Raw genomic sequence first — 21,473 nt, forward strand, 5'->3', positions numbered from 1 at the left:
TGCCCAGTCAAGGCACAAACAAGAAGCAACTACTATGAGTTGATGCTTCCTATTCTTCCCCCTTTTCTCTCTCCCTCTCTCCTCTTTCTAAAATCAATAAATAAATTTTAAGAAAATAAAACAAAAATCAATGAATAAATTTAAAAAATAAAATTAAACTAGAAATATTGGAGTTCATGCTGTCACCAATTCAGCCAAAAAAATAGAGACAGGGATTGAATCTTTATGGATGCATTATTCAGGTGGCCAGCAGTCAGGGAGATGAGGGTTTACATTCCCAAATTGTCTCAATCTTTTGTCCACAGCCAACCTTTTAATAAGGGGAAGAGAAGGGTAGGTAAGGGCTTAGATTTTCAAGGAAAAGTTAATAAGTCCAAGTTAATTGGATCATAGTCAGCTAGCAGTCAGTCCTTAGAGTGCACAGACTTTGTTTTTAGTCCCCTGGGCACAAAGGTGGGTCGCTCCCAGATCTCATTAAGTCCTGCAGGCCTGTTCAGGTATCCCAGTTCCTGGAACAGATTTTTACTAGCATTAACCATTATGCCTACTGACCATACCCAAAACTCAAGCTAAAATTTTTTAACTCTTGAGATCCCCTTATCACTATTCATTTGTTAGTCTTAAACCATTTCATTTCTATGAGATTAGTTTTACATAGAGGGAGTCATTTTACTGTTGAACATGTTTAAGGACATTTCCCAACCCATAGAGTCACTGTAGGTAAATATCGAAATAAGTAAATAAAGTGTAATTTCCAGTCAGGTAACTTAGATGAGGGAAGTGGGTTGAATGAGAGGGGAAAACTCTCTGAAAGGGGCAGCAGCTGCTCAGCCCTGGCCTGTGGCTGTAAAGAAATACACTGCTCACAACAACTAGGGGATATTTGATTGCTTCATTCTCATTTTGAAATATCCCCTAATTGTTGTGAGTACTGTATGAGCCCAGTGTTAATACATGCTGCCAGACTTTCTTTTTTTTAAGATTTTATTTATTGATATTTAGAGAGAGAGAGAAAGGGTGTGTGTGGAGGATTGCAAAGCAAATTCAACAGATTTGGGGGAAACAATGCTTGGTGCTCTGAAATAAACACAATTTAAGAGGATTTCTGTTGTCCTCATGGCTAGTGAAGAAAGTTTGGAAACCATTTGGAGTTTGCATTTTGCAGTTTTCAAACTTTCTTACTAAACTGTCAGACCTGCCTTTCTACTGTCTCGACACACTTTCTCTCAGGACTTACCTACTCATGGATTTAACTGTTACTCATGTAATAATAACTACTATGTCATTATCTCTAGATTTTTGACTGTCTTCTACTACTTTCTGGAAATTACTGCTTCATTGCTACATGATGATATTCAGCTCAAAACATCTAAAGCAGTAATATACCTTATTATTTGTTTAAAGCCCTATAATTTGTGTGAAAAAATATGTTAGAAATTGAAATTCTTATACAGTGTTATTTGAAATTCACAGCAACCAACGCTGCAGGTGAGCAGATTAGATTTTACTGTATCTATATATCTTTTTGAAAACACTGATGTCCAGAACTGTTAAGAAATTGCCCGAGCCTGACCTGTGGTGTTGCAGTGGATAAAGCGTCAACCTGGAAACACTGAGGTTGCCGGTTCAAAGCCCTGGGCTTGCCTGGTCAAAGCACATATGGGAGTTGATGTTTCCTGCTCCTCCCCCCTTCCCTCTTTCTCTCTCCCCTCTCTATAATGAATAAATAAAGTCTTTAAAAAAATAAAAAATTAAATTAAATTTAAAAAAAAGAAAGAAATTGCCCGAAATAAAATGACAATTTAGTAAAAGTGGTGAGACCAGAGCTGAGATTTTTCTGACTCTAGTCCTCTATTATTTTTGTTCTACCACTAGGTCGTCCTAAACTTAACAGTTTTTTATCTTATAATGGTCCCTTAGTAATTTTAAAATTTTATCCCTTTATGTCTTAGTAACTTACCAGGGGATGATTCTTCTGCTGTTGCTTTCTCCTTTTCTACCTTTTAATTTTCCATTATCTCTATTCAGTTTATTTGTATTGTTATAATAGTCTTCTAACTCATTTCTCAGTTTTTTATATACTATACTTTTCATTTGCTTTAGGCTATGTACTCATTGATATCCAGAGATATAATTGTTTAAGGCCATAGGCTCTGGAACTAAGGTACATGAGTTTAAATCAAGGGTCTCAAACTCGCAGCCCGCCGAACAATTTTGTGCGGCCCGCAGACTAATCCACGAAGTTCAAAATATTTTGGATAAAATTAAGTAAGCCTAGGGGCCTACTTGTATTTTTCATTTCTCTAGCATCCTAGCTAGATATTAGCTTAGTTAACAGCAGTTGTGATGCGAACTACAGTTTCTGGTCGTTTTGTGACACTGAGTAAACTGCATGTACGATTGTGCTTGTTGTACTGATTTTTTTTTGTTTTCAACTGCAGTGAGAAAAGTGTTGCGTAACAGTTGCCTTTTGTAACAGTTGCCTTTTGTAGACCTAGTGTGGCCCGCCGAATGGCTGTGATCTTGCTCTGCGGCCCACATGCTGAGTTGAGTTTGAGACCCCTGGTTTAAATATCCTGGTTTTGCCACCTCCCAGCTCTATACCTTTAGGCAATTTAAATTAGCCTCAGTTTTCTTATCTGTATAATGGAGCCAGTAATAGTACCTACCCCATAGAATGTGGGAACTAAATCAATAGTAGGTATAAAGAGCTTAGAACAATGACTGGCATATAAGAAACACTTAGTAAATGTTAGCTGCTGCTATGATGATAAGGATGATGATTATTCCTGCTGTTATTAACAAATTAATGTTACCAAATTCTACTCGAATCATCCTGTAAAATATATATTTTTTTATTTTTATATTACTTTATGATTTAACAAATTTCTTTCCATTTTTTAAATTTTCTTTGAGTCTCATAATTAGGGGCAAAGATTATTATCTTTATTTTAGAGATGAGGATACTGATAATAAAATTACTTTAATATAGGTGATTAAACATTAAAAACTAAGAAAGAATCAGATTGTGCTACTCAGTAGCCTTCACTGAGTTGTTGTTTTTTTTACCTTGCCAGCCATTATCCATTTCTTGGGAAGGTACTTAAAACCCTCTACAATCAAATCTCAATCTTCTTCCCTTGCTGGTCACCAGCTCTCCATGTCCCAGTGGTCGGCAAACTGATTAGTCAACAGAGCCAAATATCAACAGTACAACAATTGAAATTTCTTTTGAGAGCCAAATTTTTTAACTTAAACTAGATAGGTAGGTACACTGTTATTAACTTAATTAGGGTACTCCTAAGCTTGCCTTTGCTAAACACTCAAGGGGCCAAGCGCCGCATGTGGCTCGCAAGCCATGGTTTGCTGACCACTGCTCTAGCTAAACACTCATATTTTAAGTGCTTGTTAATTTTTCTTCCTTTTCTTTCTTGGGGAGCAGTAGAATTTAGTAGTTAAGAATGCAGGCTTTGGAATCAGGTGCCTAATCAGGTTCAAACCCTGCAACTACCACTTGTTAATCTAGTTATTTAATTTTTCTGTGATTTAGCTTTTTCACATGTGATAATAATACAGCTTGTATTATTTTTAGGGTTGTTGTGAGGACTAAACAAGCTAGTATATGAGGAGCACTTATAAAACTGTCAGGAACATCTTAAGTACTCTAAAAATTATTGGGCTATCTATCTAATGAAGTTCAGAAAAAGAAGAGCAAAATAAGCGAAAGAAAGGAAGGTTGTAATAAAACAAAAGCAGAAACTAATGAAATTTTTATTTTATTTGTTTGTTTGTTTATTGAGAGAGAGAAAGGCCCCAGAAGGAAAAGAGATGGGAAGCATCAACTCAGAGTTGTGGCAGTTTAGTTGTTCATTGATTGCTTCTTATACGTGCCTTAATAGGGTTTGGGGGGGGGGGGTTGAGCCAGTGACCCCCTGCTCAAACTGGTGACCTTGGTGTTTTGAACTTGGGACTTCAGCGTCCCAGACTGATGCTGTATCCCCTGTCCACCACCAGTCAGGCACTAATGAAATTTTAAAAAAGAAATGTGGAAGGTGATACCTAGAATAGTTATATTCATAGAGGCAGTAGAATGATGTTTGCCAAAAGTTGGGGAGGGGGGTGGAATGGTGAGATACTGCTTAAGGGGTATAGAGTTTCAGTTTTGCAAGATGAAAAGAGTTCTGGAGATGGATGGCGGTGATGGTTGCACAACAGTATGAATATACATTTTTTTTGTGGCAGTGACAGAGAGAGTCAGAGAGAGGGACAGCTAGGGACAGACAGACAGGAAGGGAGAGAGATGAGAAACATCAATTCTTTGTTGGAGTTCCTTAGTTGTTCATTGATCGCTTTCTTATATGTGCCTTGATGGGGGGGGCTATAGCAGAACGAGTGACCCCTTGCTCGAGCCAGCAACCTTGGGTCCAAGCTGGTGAGCCTTGTTCAAACTAGATAAACTCTCGCTCAGGCTGGCGACCTTGGGTCTCGAACCTGGATTTTCCACATCCCGGTCCGACGCTCTATCCACTGCGCCACTGCCTGGTCAGGCCAGTATGAATATACTTAATACCATTGTACTGTTTAATTAAAAATGGTTAAGATGGTATATTTTGTGTTATATGTATTTTACCACAATAAAAAGGAATTTGGGGGTCGGGGTGCACAACCACAAGACCAAACAAAATTACTATACAAAGATTCAACAAAGTAGATATTGGTTCTTTGAGAAAAATAATAAAATCAATAAACTTGAGATAAAATTGATGAGGAAAAAAGACAGAAGGCATAAACAGTGTTAAGAATATATCGCCTGGCCTGACCAGGTGGTGGCGCAGTGGATAGAGCTTGGACTGGGATGTGGAAGACCCAGGTTCGAGACCCCGAAGTCGCCAGCTTGAGCCCAAGGTTGCTGGCTCAAGCAAGGGGTTACTCGGTCTGCTGAAGGCCCGTGGTCAAGGCACATATGAAAAAGCAATCAATGAACAACTAAGGTGTTCCAATGCGCAATGAAAAACTAATGATTGATACTTCTCATCTCTCTGTTCCTGTCTGTCTATCCCTCTCTCTGACTCTCTCTCTGTCTCTGTAAAAAAAACCACACACACACACACACACACACACACACACACACACACACACACAAACCAAAAAAACCCCCAAACAAACAAAACCCCCCACAAAAAATGAATATATAAGTTGGCCCTGGCCAGTTGGCTCAGCAGTAGAGCGTCGGTCTGTCATGTGGAAGTCCCAGGTTCAATTTCTGTCCAGGGCTTCATGGGAGCAAAGTTGGCCCAGGCACTGAGAATGACTTCATGGCCACTGTCACAGGCGCTAGAATAGCTCCATTTGCAATACCCTAGATGGGCAGAGTATCGCCCCCTGGTGGGCATGCTGGGTGGATCCCTGTTGGGCACATGCAGGAGTCTGTCTGCCTCTCCCCCCCCCCCCCCCCCCCCGCTTCTCATTTCAGAAAAATACAAAAAAAGAAAAAAAAGAAGAGTGTATAAGGTGGATATTACAGATTTTTTTATTTTTAATGAGAGGAGGGAGTCCAATTCCTGCATGCGCTCAATTGGGATCCACCTGGCAGGCCCACTAAGGGGCCATGCTCTGCCTATCCGGGGCATTGCTTCATTGCTCAGCCACTGAGCTCTTCTTAGCTCCTGAGGCAGAGGCCAAGGCACCATCCTCCAGGGGTTGCCAGGTGGATCCTGGTCAGGGTGCATGCAGGAGTATGTCTCTCTATCTCTCCTCCTCTCACTTAAAAAAAAAATAAAAAAAAAAAGGAAATAAAATGAAAATACTTACAATGGCTCAAGAAAAAAATTAAGGAATTTGTAACTCTATAACCGTGGAATAAATTCAGTCAGTAGATAGAAATCTTCCCATAAGAACATTCCTCTTTTTTGTAATGGGTTTACTACCAGAACATAAGTGTCATGAAAATCATTGCTGAAGTTAAGCCAGAATGGTAAAGGAAAAGGCTTATCATTGTCATCACTGGACACAAGCTCACCACTATTGGTCATATGATCTACAAATGTGACGGGATTGACCAAAAACCATCAAAACATAGGAGAAGAAGGCTATTCAGATGGCTTTAGGCTCCTTCTTGTGTGCCTGGATCTTGGAAAAGCTGAAATCTGAATGTGAGAGTCTGGTATCACCATTGATGTCTTCCTGGGGAAATTTGACCATTAACAACGCCCCAGGACACAGAAACTTTTTTTTTTCCCCTGTATTTTTCTGAAGCTGGAAACGGGGAGAGACAGTCAGACAGACTCCCGCATGCACCCGACCGGGATCCACCCGGCACGCCCACCAGGGGCGATGCTCTGCCCACCAGGGGGCAATGCTCTGCCCCTCCGGGGCATCGCTCTGCCATGACCAGAGCCACTCTAGTGCCTGGGGCAGAGGCCAAGGAGCCATCCCCAGCACCCGGGCCATCTTTGCTCCAATGGAGCCTTGGCTGCGGGAGGGGAAGAGAGAGACAGAGAGGAAGGGGGGGGGTGGAAAAGCAAATAGGCGCTTCTCCTATGTGCCCTGGCCGGGAATCGAACCTGGGTCCCCCGCATGCCAGGCTGACGCTCTACCGCTGAGCCAACCGGCCAGGGCCGACACAGAAACTTTTATCCAAAACATATCATAGGTGCATTTCAAGCTACCATATTTCTCCATGTGTAAGACGCACCCTTTTTTGAAATATTTGGGGTCTAAAAACTGGGTGCATCTTATACAGTAGTTATGGCATTTCAAATGCCATAGATGGAACTGAGGAAGACAGTGATTTGTCTTCAGACACAGATGAGGACAAATGGATGGAAGTTTTGACAGGGATGAGGAAAGTTATATGAATTTTATGATGAATAAAACTTGAGTTTAATAACTATGCAGTACATTCCCCCCCCCCCCCAAATTTCAGGCCTCAAAGTTAAGGTGCATCTTATACATGGGGAAACACAGTAACTTCTGTCCTGATTGTTTCTGCTGGTATTAGTGAATTTGAAGAAGCTCTCTTTAAGCATGGGTGGACCCATGGGCATCACCTTCTGGCTTACACAGTATTTGTTGGTGTTAATAAAATGGCTTTAGCCCTGGCCATTTGTCTCAGTGGTAGAGCATTCACCCAGCGTTTGGAAGTCCTGGGTTTGATTCCTGGTCAGAGCACACAGAAGAAGCAACCATCTGCTTCTCCTCCCCTCCTTCTCTCTCTCTTTCTCTCTTCCCTTCCCACAGCCATGGCCTAATTGATTTGAGTGCCTTGGCCCCAAGCACTAAGGATGTTCCATGGAGCCTCTGTCTCAGGTGCTAAAATTAGTTCAGTTACGAGCATCACTCCCAGATGGGGGTCACTGGGTGGATCCTTGTTGGGGCACATGCTGGAGTCTGTCTCTCTCTCCATCTTCCCTCCTCTCACTTAAATAATAAAAAAAAAAACAAAATAAAAATAAAATGGCTTCAATTGAGCCACCCTTCAGCAAGAAGAGATTCAAGGAAATTGTTAAGGAAGCCAGTAAAAAAATTGGCTACAGCCCTGACACAGTAACATTTGTGCCAATTTCTGGTTGGAATGGTGACAAGACTGCTAAAGCCAAATGTTAACCTGCCTTGATTTAAGGAATAGAAAGTTACCTGGAAAGATGGCAGCGCCAGTGGAACCATGCTGTGCTGCTTGAAGCTCTGCATTGCATTCTGTTACTCCTTCAACTGACAAGCCTTTCTGTCTGCCATTCCAAGATGTCTACGAAATTGGTGTTTTGGTACTGTACATCTTGGCTAAGTAGAGTTTGGTATTCTCAAATGCAGTATCATGGTCACCTTTGCTCTAGTCAGTGTTAACAGCTGAAGAAATATCTGTTGAAATGTACTGTGAAAGTTTGAATGAAACTTCCTGGGGACAGTGTGGGCCTCAGTGTCAAGGATGTGTTTGTCAGAGGTGTTTATCATGGCTCAGGTGATTATTCTGAACCATCCAGGCCAAATCAGTACTGGCTATGTACCTGTGCTGGATAGTCACACAGCTCACATTCCTTACAAGGTCACTGAGCTAAAGGACAAGATTGATCACCGTTTGGTAAGAAGCTGGAAGATGGCCCCAAGCTCTTGATATTATTAATACTGTTCCCAGCAAGCCTGTGTATGCTGAGAGCTTCTCTGATTATCCTCTGGAATATTTTTTTTTTTTTTTGTATTTTTCTGAAGCTGGAAACGGGGAGAGACAGTCAGACAGACTCCCGCATGCGCCCGACTGGGATCCACCTGGCACGCCCACCAGGGGCTACCCTCTGCCCACCAGGGATGATGCTTTGCCACTCCGGGGCGTCGCTCTCTTGCGACCAGAGCTACTCTAGCGCCTGGGGCAGAGGCCGGGGAGCCATCCTCAGCGCCCGGGCCATCTTTGCTCCAATGGAGCCTTGGCTGCGGGAGGGGAAGAGAGAGACAGAGAGGAAGGAGAGGGGGAGGGGTGGAGAAGCAGATGGGCGCTTCTCCTGTGTGCCCTGGCCGGGAATTGAACCCAGGACCTCTGCACACCAGGCCAACGCTCTACCACTGAGCCAACCGGCCAGGGCTATCCTCTGGAATTTTTGCTGCTCCTGACATGACACAGGACATTGCTGTAGGTGTCATCAAAGCAGGGGACAAACCTGACTGGTGATGGCACAATGGATGGAGCATCAGCCTGGGATGTTGAAGTCCCCAGTTTGAACCCCAAGGTTGCTGGCTTGAGTGTAGGCTCATCGGCTTAAGTACGGACTTATTGCCTGGAGCATGGGCTTGTTGACTTGAGTATGGGATCATCAGCATGATTCAAAAGTTGCTGGTTTGAGCAAGGGGTCACTGTCTGATTCAGCTTGAGTCTCCCCGCCCCCTGTCAAGGCACATATGAGAAGCAGTCAGTGAACACTTAAAGTAACCTGACTGAGTTGATGCTTCTCATCTCTCTCTTCCCTCTCTCCTTCCCTTCCTGTCTCTCTCTCTCTCTCAAAAAAAAAAAAAAAAAAAAAAGGAAGAAAAGCTCAATGGACAAGAAGGCTACTGGAACTGGCAGGGTTACTTACAAGCCTACACAGAAAACTCAGCAGACTAAATGATTTTATTCCTAATACCTTCCACCTCAGTCTTAATCAGTGGTGGAAAAACTGTTTCAGAATTATGTCTTGGCCCTGGCTGGTTGTCTCAGTGGTAGAGCATCAGCCTGGTGTTTGGGTGTTCCTGGGTTCAATTTCTGGTCAGGGCACACAGGAGAGGTGACCATCTGCTTCACCCTTCACCCTCCCTCTTCTCTCTCTTGCTCACTCTCTCTTTACCTCCTGCAGCCATGGCTCGATTGGTTCGAGCACATCGGCTCGGGTGCTAAGGATGGTTTCATGGAGCCTCTAAAATAGTTATAAAAATAGCTCAGTTGCAAGCATGGCTCCAGATGGGCAGAGCATCACCCTCTGACGGGTTGCTGGGTAGATCCCAGTCGGGGGGCATGTGGGTGTCTTTCTATCTCCCCTCCTCTCACTTGGAAAAGAAGGGAAAAAATGAACTATATGTCTCTGTTGGCCATTTAGAAGACAGTTTAATGCTTAAAATTATTACATATATCAGTGGTAGTCAACCTGGTCCCTACCACCCACTAGTGGGCGTTCCAGCTTTCATGGTGGGCGGTAACGGGGCAACTAAAGTATAAATAAAAAGATTTAACTATAGTAAGTTATTTTATGAAGATTTATTCTACCAAACTTAGCAAAAATCTGACATAAAGTACTTGGTAAGTAATTATTATTACATGCTTTAACTTGCTATAGCTCTGCTTCATAAATTTTATAAAGTAAAGTTACTGCCCTACTTTATAAATCACCATTACTGTGGAATTGGTGGGCGGTTAGAAAATTTTACTACTAACAGAGATACAAAAGTGGGCAGTAGGTGTAGAAAGGTTGACTACCCCTGACATACATGATAATAAAAGCTAAAGGACAGTCCAAAAAATAAAACTGATTACACTGGGGAACAAAATTTTTGTTGCATCCACAAAAACACTTATTCTTCCCTAATTCGAGTGTGCTGATCTCAAATCGGACATTAGTTTTTCTCTGTAAGCTACAGTTTTTTTGCAGTTCAAGATTTTAGGTTTTCATCTTATTGTAATATTTTCAACATTTAGTTTAACATAATGAAGCAGAATGTCTTCTGGGGCATCATCTTTGTGAAAATATAATAATTTAGCCTGACCAAGTGGTAGCGCAGAGGATAGAGCGTCGGACTGGGATGCCGAGGACCCAGGTTTGAGACCCTGAGGTCACCAGCTTGAGCGCGGGCTCATCTGGTTTGAGCAAAAGCTCACCAGCTTGGACCCAACGTCGCTGGCTCGAGCAAGGGGTTACTCGGTCTGCTGAAGGCCCGTGGTCAAGGCACATATGAGAAAGCAATCAATGAACAACTAAGGTGTCGCAATGTGCAACGAAAAACTAATGATTGATGCTTCTCATCTCTTCGTTCCTGTCTGTCTGTCCCTGTCTATCCCTCTCTCTGACTGTCTGTAAAGAAAAGATATATATATATATATATATATATATATAATTTATATAATGCAGTAAATACACTACTATACTAAAATATATGATTGCATCAGAATTTGTCTACAATTTTGAAATAGAATATATTAAAATTTATTTTAATCATAAAATTTGTGCAAAACTTATTTAAATTTTATTCAGGCAAAAATTTGTGTTTGTAGCTCTTGCGTTTGTGTACTTGTTGAGGACAATCTCATTTGATGCTCCAGCAGTAGTCTGCTCATCACTAACAGCTCCAAGATTTTTGGGAAACTTATCAAGGTGACTGTTCAGGAAGTGAATCTTAACGCTCATGTTACATCCAATGTTGCGGAAAGCCAACAGCATCCTTTGAACCAGAAGTTCATAGTTTTCTGCTTTTTTGTTGCCAAGGAAGTTCTTTGTAACTGCCACAAAAGACTGCCATGCTGCTTTCTCCTCCTTATTCATCTTCCTGGCAAATTCTTCATCACGTATGAGGGTTCGAAGTTGAAGTCCATTGAATACACCTGCTTTTATCTTCTCGAAAGACAAGGCAGGAAAAGCAGAGATAATATGTTGAAAGCATTCACTTTCTCTATTCAGAGCCTGAACAAACTGCTTCATTAAGCCAAGTTGATGTGAAGTGGGAAAAAATGATCCTGTCTCTATTAACTACAGGTTCATTCACAATATTTTGCATCCCTACTTCCAGAGCTTCACGTTTCAGCCAGTCCTTCTGTGTCCAGTGTTTCTCCCGAGCTTGGCTGTCCCACAAACACAGAAAGCAAGGATACTTCGTGAAACCTCTCTGTTGTCCTAGCAGGAAATTTACCATTTTAAGATCCACACAAATGATCCTAACTGGATCACAAATGATCATACTTCAGAAAGTCGAGGACAATTTTTATGTCATTCTTACTAAGTCATTCAATTTGGGTTGGCTAAATTGCTGAGGGGTTAATGACTGCTTGGCATCAGAAGAAGATCCTTCAGATTCTACAACCATTTCCTCATGCATCTTATCAAAATACACTTGATCACCATGTTCACTTTCTTCATCCTTAGAAGAAATAAAACCATTGAAAACTGAAACCAGGAGTGTCTCAGAGTGTGGGATAGGTCGTATTGCTGAAGGAATATTAGGATATGCGATCATATGCCGTTTTTTCTTCCCGATGCCCTTTGTATGGATCAGATAGAAATAACAGTCACTGCTGTGGTCCTCAAGTTCACGCCAAACCATGGGAATACCAGAAGGCATTCCTTTGCGTTTTCCTTTTGTCCAGCATGAAGCATTTCCTCACAATTATGACACACAACATGAGTAGCTCAATTCTTATCTTGATCTCCAAGGGGAACTTGAAAATAAGCAATATATGCACGTGTCACAAATGATGAAATATTGCGCCTTTGACGTTGAATTGTGTAACAGCCACATATATAACAATGTGTCAGGACTATTCTTACAATTATGCCTACTCAAAAGAAGCCATGATTCAATCTTAAAATAAGAGGGTGTTTTTATCAGATAATAATTTTTTACATTTAAAAACAACTACAATTATGTAAAAGTGATGTTTGTAAAATATTAATTGCCTTGTGGTTATGTTCAATCCAAGAGTTGTTGCTCTTTAACTCCAATTTAAAAACCAATGCATGCCATTAACTGTAACAAAAAGAAATTAAAATTGCATGAAAACTAGAGCATGCAGCAAAAAACAGATTTCAGATTTGGAATCAGCGATGCAGAAGTATATAGAAGCAGTTCTAAAACCTCATGCAACAGAAAATGAAAAAAAAAAATTGTTCCTCAGGAGGGAAGGGAAATATTGTGTGGACTATTTATGTCTAGCAGTTTTAAGTTTTTTAAAGTTTTCAACATTAGTACTTTTTAATGGAAACAACTGGACCAAAACTCTCACAGAATTTTGAGACCTATTTTTAAAATTTTAATGAGAAAATAAAAAGAATTCCTGACCTAGATCTTTCATCAGTAAGTTCACCAAATATTGAATAAAGAAACAATTCCAATTTATACACACTTGTTCAGAGGAAAAGAGAGAGAATGCTCCTCAACTCATCTTAATGAGACTAGCATAATCTTGACACCAAAACTGGATTAGAAGAATATGAGAAAATTATAAACCAATCTTATTCATGATCGGTTGTTTGTATATATACAAAACAACCTGAGTCTAGCAGAACCAAAGAATATAAATACATCATAACTATGTTAAACCACAGGAATGAAGAATGGTTTAATGTTAGAAAAAAAAAAATCTCATAATTTGCTGTGCTTAAAAATTGAAGAGATCCCTGGCCAGTGGCGCAGTGGATAGAATGTCGTCCTAGAGCGCCCAGGGCTCGGGTTCATCCCCACAGGGGCTGGTGTGAGCCTCAGTCAGGACGTGTATGAGAAGCAATCAGTGGGTGCACAACTAAGTAGAGCAATGAGTTGATGCTTCTTTTTCTCTCTCTCTCTCTCTGCCTCCTACCCCTTTCTCTCTCCCTCCCCCTTCATCTCTCAAAAAATTAAGAGTGTCCTGGCCAGATAGCTCAATTGGTTAGAACATCATCCGAAAGCACAGAGGTTACTGGTTTGATCTCTGGTCAGGGCACATACAGGAACAGATGTTCCCGTTTCTCTTTTGCTCTCTCCCTTTGTCTCTATAAAATCAATGAAGTAAACATTTTTTTAAAAAATTAAGAGGATCCTGACCAGGCAGTGGCGCAGTGGATAGAGCATTGGACTGGGATGCGGAGGACCTAGGTTCAAGACCCCAAGGTGTCTGGCTTGAGCAAGGGGTTACTCAGTCTGCTGAAGGCCCATGGTCAAGGCACATATGAAAAAGCAATCAATGAGCAACTAAGGTGTCACAGCGAAAAACTGATGATTGATGCTTCTCATCTCTCTTTAAAAAAAATTAAGAGCCCTGGCCGGTTGGCTCAGTGGTAGAGCATCGGCCTGGCGCGCAGTAGTCCCGGGTTCGATTCCTGGCCAGGGCACACAGGAGAAGCACCCATCTGCTTCTCCACCCCTCCCCCTCTCCTTCCTCTCTGTCTCTCTCTTCCCTTCCCACAGCCAAGGCTCCATTGGAGCAAAGTTGGCCTGGGTGCCTCTGCCTCAGGCGCTGGAATGGCTCTGGTTGCAATAGAGCGACGCCCTAGATGGGCAGAGCATCGCCCCCTGGTGGGCATGCCGGGTAGATCCCAGTCGGGCGCATGCGGGAGTCTGACTGCCTTCCTGTTTCCAACTTCAGAAAAATACAAAAAATAAAAATAATAATAAATAAAAAAATTTAAGAGGAAAATTGAATGATCCTCTCAAAAGGTGCAGGAAGAGTAAAAAAATTTGTTTATTGTTATTTTTTAAATTTTTTAAAATTCATTTTAGAGAGGAGAGAGAAAGGGAGAGAGAGAAAGAGAGAGACAGAGAGAGAAGGTGGGGAGGAGCAGGAAGCATCAACTCCCATATGTGCCTTGACCAGGCAAGCCCAGAGTTTTGAACTGGCGACCTCAGCATTTCCAGGTCAACGCTTTATCCACTGCGCCACCACCGGTCAGTCCAAAAAATTTGTTTATTATGAAACAAACCAGGAATAGAAAGGAACTTCATTGGTTTGACCCATATGTATTGGTAAATATCTTCCAAAAATAAAAACCTACAGCAAACATGCTACATATGAGGAACAAAACAAGGATGATATTCTATGACAATGTTTCTGTTTAACTTTGTAGTGGAATTCCTACCCAGATCTGTATCCTTCCCCCAAAAGAAGAAGATTGAAAGAAAAGGTATAAATGAAAGGATTGAAAAAGGGAAAAAACCAAAGTTGCCATTAATTGCAGGTAATATACATGGAAAATAAAAAAAAATTACAGATAAATTACTGACATTAGGAGAGGTTAGTGAGATTGCTGGATTCAAATCAATATAGTAAAATTTTAAGTATATACTAGAAAGATAGTAAGAAAAGGAAAACCTTTTCTGTGAGAGAGAGGAAGGGAGATAAATGAGAAGCATCAACTCGTAGTTGCTTCACTTTAATTGTTCATTGATTGCTTTCTCATCTGTGCCTTGACCAGGGGCTCCAGCCTATCCAGTGACCCCTTGTTCCAGCCAGTGACCTTGGGATCATGTCAGTGATCCTACAGTCAACCCAGATGAACCCATGCTCAAGCTGGCAACCTTGGGGTTTTGAACTTGGGACCTCAGCGTCCCAGGTAGATGCTTTTGTCAGTTGCGCCACCACTGGTCAAGCTGAAGAACATGTTAATTCTTTATACTAAGGGGAAAAAGTACAGTTGATTCTTGTTATTCACAGTAATTATGTTCATAAAATCATCAACACCGAATTAGTGAATACTGAGTTAGTGAATACTGAATCATTGCTCCTGGGGGAAATACAGGTTTCTACAAGCTCCTGGTCACATTTTCATCAACCAGTCAATACATAATCTTGCCATATGTGTGTTTTAATATAAATATACCAATTATATATATATATATATATACATATACATACACATTTATATATATATTTAAATGTATTATTTATTCATTAATATTGACCTCACAGCTAATAGCATTGTAATGCCTGAAAAAGTTTAATGCATGTATTTTCTTAGTGAGTCACATCACAGCCTTCTTGTGCTTAGGAACACTAGACAGAACTTTAGCACTAAGCTTGGAAGCCATTTTAAACGGCAAAATAATCAACAAAGGCACAAAAATGCAAATAAATGTGGCACTAAATTAACTACAAAAAAAAAAACTTGTTTTTAGTACAATAGCTGAAACGAGAGCAGAGCATCACTGTGTTTGTCCTCATCCGGGCACATGCACATTGGCCAGCTCAAAACGCTCACTACTCTGTACATGTCCAAGAATAATTACACAAGCATTAAGTATTGCTTTGGGATTACCAATAAATTTTAGGAAATGGGTGAATTTGCAAATAAGGCATCTGTGATTAAGGATGATCAACTATATCTAGAAATAAATTTTAAAAGATACATAAGATGTTTGGAGAAAATTGTAAAACATAATTGAAAAACATAGAAAACCTAAATAAATATTTATGGATAGAAGGCAATATTTAGCCTGACCAGGCGGTGGCACAGTAGATAGAGTGTCAAACTGGGATGTGGAGGACCCAGGTTTGAAACCTCGAGGTCTCCGGCTTTAGCATGGAATCACAGACATGACCCCACGATTGCTAGCTTGAGCCCAAAGGTCACTGGCTTGAAGCCCAAGGTCACTGGCTCGAGGAAGGGGTTACTTGGTCTGCTGTAGCCCCAGGTCAAGGCACATATGAGAAAGCAATCAATGAACAACTAGGTGCCGCAACGAAGAATTGTTTCTCATCTCTCTCCTTCCTGTCTGTTCCTACCTGTCACTGTCTCTCTCTCTGCCTCTGTCAAAAAAAAAAAAAAAAAGATCCAGCTACATTAGAACAAAGACCTTGCATTCATTGAAGGACACCATAAAGTGAAAAACAAGGCACTTGGTTTGAGTGCACAGCTGTGAGGAGGTGTCCTTGACTGTCCCACCTTCTACTGCTATGGTCCCTCCAGCTGGGCCTCTTAAGCTCCTCACAGCCTCCACCCTACAGCTGCCACTCCCCTCTCTGTGGAAGCACCGGAAGTCCTTCAACCAGAGCCTAGCTGAGTGGAAGCTCTTCATCGACAACCTAACCACCGGAGTGTTGCTGGGACACACTGCCAAGAGCTAGGGTTTGGTCTTCCTCTTGTATCTAGTCTTTTATGGGTTCCTGGCTACAGTCTCCACACTCCCAATATTAGCTATGCTTCAGACACAGAACAATGAGGTTCAAAATACTGTGACCAGATTTCTAGACTAGAACTTGGTTTTACAAAAACTGGTGTCTGTGTTGGAATATTTATTATGTCTGATCCAGAGTCCTATAAGGCAATGGTCCCCAACCTTTTTTGGGCCACAGACCCGTTTAATGTCAGAAAATATTTTCACGGACCGGCCTTTAGGGTGGGACAGATAAATGTATCACGTGACTGAGACAAGTGTCAAGAGTGAGTCTTAGACGGATGTAACAGATGGAACCTGGTCATTTTTTAAAAATAAAATATTGTTCAGACTTAAATATAAATAAAACAGAAATAATGTAAGTTATTTATTCTTTCTCTACAGACCGGTACCAAATGGCCCATGGACCGGTACCAGTCTGTGGCCCGGGGGTTGGGGACCACTGCTATAAGGGATACATTAAAGACGTTAAGTTTCTAAAGCCATTTGATCTAGAGGAACAGAAGAATCTCACAGTCTGTCCTGATGGAGTGCTTTGTGAAGAGTCCAGTTTATGTTTCATAGCTGTTTTAGTTTCCCGTTACCTTACTTCATTCAGTGGTGTGGATGATCCTGACTTTGGCTACTTCTATGAACATCCTTGCATTCTTCTGAAAATGAGCAGAATAATTGGATTAAAGCCTCAAGGAGAACTAAAGATAGAATGCTTTAGCATTCTAGAATGCTTAAGGGTGAGAACATAACTTTATTAGCTTGTCCTCCCAATGTAATTATAGGCTTAAAGTATTTTCCATATTATGGGGAAAAACTGCATGTGAGGTGTCCACAGCCATTAGTTGTCCAGCTCAGCTTTGGTACAAGCCATATGCCAAAGGAAATAATAGTCAAGTGCAAGATTGTTGGATCACCCAACCTGAACAACCATGATGATTCTGACACATTTTTAGGACAAGTTGTGTTTAAAATCACAGTGCATAGTAGGAGTTAGAATATGTCCACAGAGTAAATGCTATGTTGTCTGAATTTTGTATAAGCTAGACCCAACATTCTAGAATCATGAGATCACCCTAGAGACGGGTGGGTGGCAGTGCATGACACTGGGGTAACATCATAATGTGCTCCCAGATCATGGAGGTCAGTATCCTCTGAAGAAAGTGCCTGTTGTCTCTGTTCCCTTTTGGAGCCATTGGATAATCACCAGATAGGGACTGTGAACACCTGATTCTAAATATGTGAAATGGAGGTCTTGTCCTATTTTTATGTGGTTTTATTGCTAAGCATCTAAAGCTTAATGTGCTGTGCTATGTATAAATTTTATAGATTAAATACTGGTTAGCTATCATATTTTGATTCCAGCAAAGTTTTAGGGCTGAAATAGTACCTGACCAACATGTTGCTCATAAAGAATTACAGAAGAAAAAGAAAAAGACCAAAAATGGGGGGGGGGGGGGTAGAAAAGTTTGCCTGGCATTTCCCATACTAACCATTTAAACAAATTTTTTATTTTTATTTACTTTTTTAAAAGATTTTATTTATTTATTTATTTATTTATTTATTTATTACAGGGACAGAGAGAGAGAGTCAAAGAGAGGGACAGATAGAGAGACAGGAACGGAGAGAGATGAGAAGCATCAATTAGTTTTTCGTTGCGACACCTTAGTTGTTCATTGATTGCTTTCTCATATGTGCCTTGACTGTGGGGCTACAGCAGACTGAGTAACCCCTTAATTGAGCCAGCAACCATGGGTCCAAGCTGGTGAGCTTTGCTTAAACCAGATGAGCCCACGCTCAAGCTGGCAACCTCAGGGTCTCGAACCGGAGTCCTCTGCATCCCATCCCCACACTCTATCCACTGCGCCACCACCTGGTCAGGCTAAAGACTTTATTTATTGATTTTAGAGAGGAGAGAGAGAGAAGGGGGAAGAACAGGAAGCATCAACTTGTAGTTGCTTCTTTATTTTTTGGTGACAGAAACAGAGAGAGAGAGGGACAGATAGAGAGAGAGAGAGAGATGAGAAGCATCAATTTTTTTTTTTTTTGTACTTTTCTGAAGCTGGAAACGGGGAGGCAGTCAGACAGACTCCTGCATGCGCCCGACTGGGATCCACCCGCACGCCCACCAGGGGGCAATGCTCTGCCCATCTGGGGCATCGCTCTGTCGCAACCAGAGCCACTCTAACGCCTGAGGCAGAGGCCAAGGAGCCATCCCCAGCACCCGGGCCATCTTTTGCTCCAGTGGAGCTTCGGCTGCGGGAGGGGAAGAGAGAGACAGAGAGGAAGGAGAGGGGGAGGGGTGGAGAAGCAGATGGGCGCCTCTCCTGTGTGCCATGGCCAGGAATCGAACCCGGGACGTCCGCATGCCAGGCCAACGCTCTACCACTGAGCCAACCGGCCAGGGCCTAGCATCAATTTTTTGTTGCAACTCCGTAGTTGTTCATTGATTGCTTTCTCATATGTCCTTGACTGGGGAGCTATAGCAGAGCGAGTGACCCCTTGCTCAAGCCAGCAACCTTTGGCTTCAAGCCAGCAACCATGGGGTCATGTCTGATTCCAGACTCAAGCCAGCGATCCTGCGCTCAAGCTGATGAGCCTGCACTGAAGCCAGCAACCTTGGGGTTTAAAACCTGGGTCCTCTGCCTCCTAGTCCAGTGCTCTATCTTTTGCGCCACCGCCTGGTCAGGCAAGTTTAAGTTTTAAATATTTCTTATCTGTTTGTTTCTGTTGCACCTTCCAAATTATCAACACATTTCATTTTCACGGCTTTTTATTTTTTATTTTTTTTATTTATTTATTTTTTTTGTATTTTTCTGAAGCTGGAAACGGAGAGACAGACAGACTCCCGCATGCGCCCAACCGGAATCCACCCGGCACGCCCACCAGGGGCGACACTCTGCCCACCAGGGGCCGATGCTCTGCCCCTTCGGGGGGTCGCTCTGCCGCGACCAGAGCCACTCTAGCGCCTGGGGCAAAGGCCAAGGAGCCATCCCCAGCGCCCGGGCCATCTTTGCTCCATTGGAGCCTTGGCTGCGGGAGGGGAAGAGAGAGACAGAGAGAAAGGGGGGATGGAGAAGCAAATGGGCGCTTCTCCTATGTGCCCTGGCCAGGAATCGAACCCGGGTCCCCCGCAGGCCAGGCCGACGCTCTACCGCTGAGCCAACCGGCCAGGGCCTGCTTTTTATTATTATTATTATTATTATTTTAATGAGAGATGGGGAGAGAGACAGGCTTCTGCATGCGGCCTCACTGGGATTCATGAGCAACACCACCTGGGGTGCTTGAGTTCCGAGTTATTTTTAGCACCTGAGGCTGATATGCTCCAAGCCTTAGAGTCCAAGGGAGCCATCTTCAGCGCCTAGACTACAGTGGAATGAATTGAGCCACTAGCTGCAGGAGGGGAAGAGGGAGAGAAATGGGAGAAGGAGGGGAAGAGGGAGAGAAATGGGAGAAGGAGGGGAAGAGAAGCAGATGGTCGCTTCTCTTGTGTGCCCTGACCAGGGATCAAACCTGGACATTTGCATGGTGGGCCCATGCTCTGTCCACTGAGTCAGCTGGCCAGGGTTTTCACTGCTTCTTTTAAACTTGAAGTGCTAGTACTTGGTGAACTTTCAATGTCATCGCTGCTTTTCTTTTGACTATTTTTGCTTCTGAAGAAGGTTAAAACGTTTTCTCATTTTTTCTTTCCATTTTGTAGAGTTTAAAATTTATAGCACAATTACATATTACACAGTTACTTATTTGCAAACAATATATGGACACATTCTGAGCAGTTGAATATATGCATGACTATTTACACAGGCATAAATAATGTACTGTGAGAGAGGGAGGGGCTGGAAATGGAAACAAAACAGATAAAATTTTGTACTGAGCATGATAGTGTATTGTGGTGCAAGACAAGTACTTGGTTTCTGAATGCCATATGTACAGTGCATTGAACACTACGTAAGTTTGTTCAAATACTATTTGCACAAGTGTGATAAAAATGAACTACGGAAAGAGTGGGTAGGAGTTAGAGCCTGTGCATAACCCAGTCAGCCAAAACCAGAAACACACAATGAATAAAGTTTTATTTTACCACACATAACAGTAACATGGTACAGGCTGGTGCTTGATTTCTGAACTCCACATGTGTGATGCATTGATTACTACATAAGTTTGTCTTTTCATCTATTGTGCATGATTTTTAAATGCTCTGCACAGCGCAAAGGTTGTTCAAACCTAAGACACCTCAGTGGTATTTTCATAGATAATACAGGCTGTTAAATGGCAATCACCCTGAGCATAAGTGAATTTGACTAAGATCATTCATTAGGTGTATACTCTTCATTCAACATTTAGATGGTTAACTCTTTCACGGACTGGCATGAAATTTTGGTGGACTTGCACTGTTCCACGGACCCTCTATTGAAAAACACTGGTTTAGGGTAGAGAGGCAATAACTGGCACACACCTATCAGATCAGGGGTCGGGAACCTATGGCTCGCGAGCCAGATGTGGCTCTTTTGATGGCTGCATCTGGCTCGCAGACAAATCTTTAATAAAAAAATAATGTTAAAAATATAAAACATTCTCATGTATTACAATCCATTCATTTCCTACCGCTCATGTTCATAGTTGCAGGTGGTTGGAGCCAATCACAGCTGTCCTCTGGGACAACACCAAATTTTTATTGGATAATGCATAATGTATACGGGTCGTTGTATGGCTGTCACGGAATTACATTTTAAAATATGTGGTGTTCATGGCTCTCTCAGCCAAAAACGTTCCCGACCCCTGAGATCATAAAATTTTAAAGTTCACCAGTACTAAAATTAGCAAGAGATTGTGGCACAATGGGAGCTTTCATATACTGTTGGTTTGAGGGTTGATTGATATAAACCGATTTCCGTTTTAAAAGTCTATAGTATATACACTATAATCTTGGGATTCTACACCTAGTCTTTTACAAAACCCTGAGAAACTTTTGCATACGTACAGCAAGATTGATGAAAGAGAATTTTTATAGCAACAGTATTTGTGGTAATAAAAATTTGGAAACAACCTAGATGTATATAGCAAATGAATTACCTTGGTGTATTAAAACTTTAAAATGTTAGAAGAAAATATGAAAATTTGTTTATGGTAGTACAATGTTCAAAAGCTCTAAAGACACAAAGACTATT

General features: G+C 41.8%; 1 protein-coding gene and 1 pseudogene across 8 annotated transcripts in view; both read left to right on the plus strand.

The window, feature by feature from the left end:
• Positions 1-21,473, plus strand: part of RPRD2 (regulation of nuclear pre-mRNA domain containing 2) — a 131,264-nt gene that overhangs the window by 64,851 nt on the left and 44,940 nt on the right. The gene's annotated exons all lie outside the window — the stretch shown is intronic.
• Positions 16,710-17,302, plus strand: LOC136397357 (sodium/potassium-transporting ATPase subunit beta-3 pseudogene; annotated as a pseudogene).

The sequence above is a fragment of the Saccopteryx leptura genome, chromosome 3, assembly GCF_036850995.1.
Source record: "Saccopteryx leptura isolate mSacLep1 chromosome 3, mSacLep1_pri_phased_curated, whole genome shotgun sequence".
Classification (NCBI taxonomy): domain Eukaryota; kingdom Metazoa; phylum Chordata; class Mammalia; order Chiroptera; family Emballonuridae; genus Saccopteryx; species Saccopteryx leptura.